Genomic DNA, 5,350 nt, shown 5'->3' with positions numbered 1-5,350 from the left:
TAGCATAACGACATATTTCGAAAGCAATAAACACAAATCCGTGTACGGGTAAAAAACTCTTATTAACAAAATTGAGTGTCAAGACGAAATAAAAAATTTCGAAAAAATTTTCAAACAAAAAAACAAAATTGAATTTGTTGACGAAAAAATTAATTTTACTAAAGTCTTTCGGCAAAATCTAAAGTAGTTGCGTCACTTCCGCTCACTTCAGCTGCAACATTGTCTATTCGAACAATCAAACTGTCGCTTCCAACTGTTCTAAATACAAAAAAATAAAAATAAAAAATATATATAAAACAAATACAAATAAAAACTTATGCATATTGTGTAAAATATACATATATACTTATATCATATTGCTAACTGCATAATCAACGCCAATATACCTACATACATACACACAAATATATTTGATAGTATTTAATGTAGCAAGTGTGCCGGAATTCGGAATTTGCAGCAAGCAGTGTTATCTACAGCAAATATACATATTTGTTCAAGTAAATAAACAAACAAAAAAAAAAACACCTGTAAATTGCTCAGCAGTGTCTTCCATAGACCCCACACACTCTTGCTTTATTTAGGCAGCCACTTTTCCGCAGAGGAGCATATTAATAAAACAGCTGTGTCATACAAAAACAACAACATACAAATATAATCATTAATATTTTGCAGAAAATTCTAAAAAAATACCTGTGTCTATATTGCAATTCGCCCGTAGTCGCGAAGTGTCAGCAAAGTAAAGTGCCAAGTGAAGATTGTGGAAAAAACAAAAGTGCTAAAAAGTGTAAGACGTAAAGAAGGTGAACGAATATTGATAAGAGAATTGTGGTGTATAGAGTGTGCCAGAAAGCAACAAGCTAAAGGTGACAGCAAAACAAAACAGGCTAATAAAAACAAAACGAAAAACGGCAAAAACACAGTGAAAGCAACAAAAAGTCAAAAATATATATGCGCTGAGAAGTTGAGGTGAATGAGAAAATTTGCAAAAATTAATGCACAAAACTTGTGAATGATTTTGTGGGCGTGCGTTGTGTGAATAACGTTAATAACAACAACAAAAAGCAATAACATTATAACATTTTGATAAAAAAAAAGATTATATGCGGAAGTAAGAAGAGATATAGACAAAAATAAGGCATGAGTAAATAAAAAGAAAACACAGTGAAAATGTGAGTTGGAATAAAAGCTTAAAACGAATAAAAGATAAAAAACAAAATATTAAGAAAGTTTGAGATTGATAAAAAACAATAAAAAGTAAACAAACAATAAAAAGTAAACAAATTAAAAAAATTTTTTTCTTCACAAAATAAATTAATTAATCCAAATAAAAATTTACATTAAAAAAATTTATGTGACCTTTCTCCAAAACAGTTGATTTAATACAATAAAAAGTGAAAAAAAAGCGATTAGAGCAAAGTTTTTCCAAAAATAAATAAATTAAAGCGAAAAAAATGAGTGAGCTTTCTCCAAAACAGCATAAAAATTAAAAAAAAATTAAGTGATATTTTTCCGAAAAATTAATAAATGTAAACACAAACCATTTCGGTGACTAATAAAGTGAAGTGAATAATAAAAATTTAAAAAATAAATAATTGTGTTAACAAAATTTATAACTAACAAAAATAAATGGCAAGAGAATTGAATTTTCTAAAACATAATAACTGTGTTGAAATAATATTTTGTATCAAAAATATACAAACTAAAATAATGCAACAGTGAAGTGCTTATTAGGCAACAAAAGAAAAACACGGTTATTCCACCAATATAAAAAACATACGAATATTCCTATACAATAATTCCAGAAAAACGAATACAAGACAGCGTAAATCTTTTAAAAAATTATTTGCTAAAGAAAGAAGCGACTTCCAACAATTATACTTAAAACATAAACTACAGTGCATAAACAAAACAAAAAAAAAAAAAAAAAAAAAAAAAAAAAAAAAAAAAAAAAAAAAAAAAAAAAAAAAAAAAAAAAAAAAAAAGCAAACGAAAGTGAGTGCATAAAGAGTTAAAGCCAACAACATAAAATAATAACACAAAATTGTCAATTGTAATATGTGCAGTGGAAAATATTTTTAATTAATACAAATTGTTTGACGAAAGAAATCACGACCTTTGACTTAATACAGTCTCCGATAATTTTAGTTTTAATATCAAAGTGAAATTTCAAGGGGTGTGAGTGCCACCCTCAATAACATCCACGCGTTACAAATTTGGTAAGTCAATATATAAATGAAAATATATTCATATGTATTTTAATTTATTGCGAATGTTATTTATATATATCTATATATAGAAATATTATATATCTATAAATTATCTAAATAAATAAGAATAATTGAACTGATCAAAACTAACCCGGACTAACAAAAATAATTACTTTTTTACTTATTGGCAAGACTACGCTGTAAATATCAGGGGTTCCCCACAGTTCAGATATACTGGAAGTGCTATCGACAGTGAAGCCACAGAGTCTGTTGAGATTCGCGTCAAGCTCAGGCATCTTAAGGTATGATTACTCTTCATGGACCTAAAAACTGGACTTCATCTGGTATCGCAAAGGTCCAAACTGGTCTATTTGTCTGCTAGACTAACCTTATCTCTTCACATATTACAGTTTAAAAAAACCTTTCTAAACCAAAAAGTTGCCAACGATCAGAGCGTTATTTGCTACTTTGTTCGACAGTTTCGACTTTATATTCAAAAACCCATGTCCCGTCATCAGCAATGATCCGTAGGATCCTCGGCAACATCTACTTAACGTTATTCTTGCAAACGATTCAGGTAGTTTTTTACGAGTTTATCATTGATACGTTTCATACCCAAAATATTAACCAAATATTGTATAGATAATGATATGTTGAGACCGTATGCATGATGATTTTCAAACACTGTTTCTTTAGCTTTTTAAGTTTCACGGTCTTAACTGAATATTTTGACCTCCCTAAAAACCCCCTCTAAGGAACCGTCACCCACCCTGTTGCATTTTTCTAATTTAAACTTCTGGATAATCCCCCCGTTTGCTTCACTCTCCAACATGACCCTGATTAAATTGTCTGCCTGTATTGGACCAATCAGGTCTTCTACGGCGGTGCTATCTCGTTGCCAGCGCACGTATTCCAAGAATGTGTGTTCAGCGTCCTCTTCTGTCCAGTCGTTGTGTAGGCATGACGGCTCTTCGACTTTTCCTGTTCTGTGGAGGTAATTTTTGAATATCTATCACTGGATAACAGCTGGGATGTGTAAAAATTTACTTCTCCAAATTTACGGCTTATCCGTAAGTCTAGATCTTTTATTAGTCTGGCCGTCCATCTGCCGCGACTATTATTTTCTTTTCTTTGTTACCATGTTGTTATTGTATCTTTCTTTATTTGTTCTATGGCGCTTTTGTTATTATCGAATAGTTTCTTTAGCTCCCACAGCTTTTTCTTTTCATATGCTAGAAGGTCTACCGCTTATAACTAATATTGCAAGTGCCTGACATTGCAACAACCTCGGGCTGCAATGCGGTGCACTCTGGCCACTACCTTACGCGGGTTATCCTTCCGTCTGTCCACATTTCTGCTCCGTATAATAGGATGCTGTTTGTCGTCGACATTAGGAGCTTTCTCTTTCCTTAGCTTGGGGCATTCTATGTTGCCCATTAACCTGCTAAGTTGGTGCTGGATTTGTTTTTGTCATAAAGTACACACCAAATTACTTCTGAAACATTTTTCACGATTTAGTCGTGATTTTATAGGCAAAACAAAATTTCAAGCAAAATCATTGTTCAATTTCTTTTTCCATAGTAAAAATATGGAGATCACATAAACATAGAAAAAGGTTGTATCAATCTCGTAGTTTTTTGTGACTGGTTGCCATTCTCAAGAGATCGTGTGCATTAATCAGAACTTTACAATGTTTTCATATCGCTGATACAGAATTACAATATTTCTCGCTAAGCTCGCGACAAAGACTGTGTGATTCATGCTGCTGAAAACAGACATCGCGCTTGATTATATTGTTGTTTTTCGGCAACAAACTTTTTTATTATACTTATGTCAAAGTTGACATACAAATAGTTATCAGTAGCGATTTCAGTATAAAAATAACCCAAAGATGGCACAGATGCAAAATTCGCACTAAATTATCATTCCAAAAGAATGTTTCAACACCTTTTTTGATAGAAAGAATATATTTTCGAACAGCAAATTGAAGCTACCTTGATTGGTTATACGATATTGGATAATCTGACCTCTTAGCGCATCAAGCTCCATGACTGTACCAGCAGTTGTGATTAATGAAGAGATATTGGAGCATAATACTTGTCTTTTATATCTCTTACTGCTAATTGATGTCTAGGCAGCAATGCAGATCACATTAAAAAATGTTTTTACTTTACTTAATTTCGTATTAAAAAGTGAACGTTTTACTATAAGGTTTCCATCTCTTTAACTGAAACTTTTTATTTTTGCTTGGGTCATAGTCCTTTCTAATACTCCAAATAAATGAAAAAAAAAAAAAATTGAATCATCGATAGAATACATTCCCATCTGGATATATTTGTTTGACTTTATTTAAAACTTTGTCATGATATTACTCTCCATCTTTTCGATTGCTCTATAATTGCTTAAGTTCCAATATATTGAAATTCTACTTATTAGTTTTAATAATTTCATAATTTTTATTTACTTTATTTTTAGAACTAAAAAGTTTATCAACTCAGCGAATAACCTCCAGTGAACGAAATGCATCAACCACGCTATAGTCCAGCACCTCCTCCACAACAATTGGGAATGCGACCACCGACGCAGTTGCCGCCACCGCGTCCTCAAACTTTTGCAAACGTGAGTAATAATAATTTTTTAAATTGAAGCATTTTTTGTTCAATTATTTAATTAAAAAACTGTGATAATAGTGATGATTTTAAAAATTTGTTTCATATTCAAATGTACATATTCCTTTCAACAATCAACTGAACCAATAAGATTCCATGCGTAGTATAGTTATTGAAATTGCAGCGAAACTGAAATTCTTATTTGGTTTATTTGAAATAAAAAGAGATTCATTTCGATGTTTTCTACTTAAGAAAACACAGAAACACTTCAAAGTTAATGGAGAATATTTATTATCATTCGGAAGAACGTTATTTGGCATTTACTGTTGGGGGATTAACCCTTTCAAATGTTGGTCGCGTCTATGTCATAGTATCCGTTAATTACAATTTTCAATGACTCCTTCGAGCATTTTGAGTGGTAACTGGCGAATGACACGTGTGATGTTTTGCTTCAAGGTCTGAATCGAAGTGATATTTTCCGCATTGGTGGGCAATCGACTGGCCCAGACCTTTAAATTATCTGCTCACCGAAAT

At 31.6% G+C, this 5,350-nt stretch overlaps 1 long non-coding RNA gene across 1 annotated transcript; it reads left to right on the top strand.

Annotated features, from left to right (window-relative positions):
- Positions 1 to 1,638: 1,638 nt before the first annotated feature.
- On the top strand, positions 1,639 to 4,818 carry LOC108969571. Its single transcript, XR_001993405.1, has 2 exons — positions 1,639 to 2,216; positions 4,683 to 4,818. It is a non-coding gene; the product is annotated as an uncharacterized LOC108969571 (long non-coding RNA).
- Positions 4,819 to 5,350: the final 532 nt, after the last annotated feature.

This window comes from Bactrocera latifrons, unplaced genomic scaffold, assembly GCF_001853355.1.
Source record: "Bactrocera latifrons isolate USDA-ARS-PBARC rearing strain unplaced genomic scaffold, ASM185335v1 scaffold_258, whole genome shotgun sequence".
NCBI lineage: Eukaryota > Metazoa > Arthropoda > Insecta > Diptera > Tephritidae > Bactrocera > Bactrocera latifrons.
The sequence above is the reverse complement of the archived record's forward strand: the minus strand, read 5'-3'. Positions and strand labels throughout refer to the sequence as shown.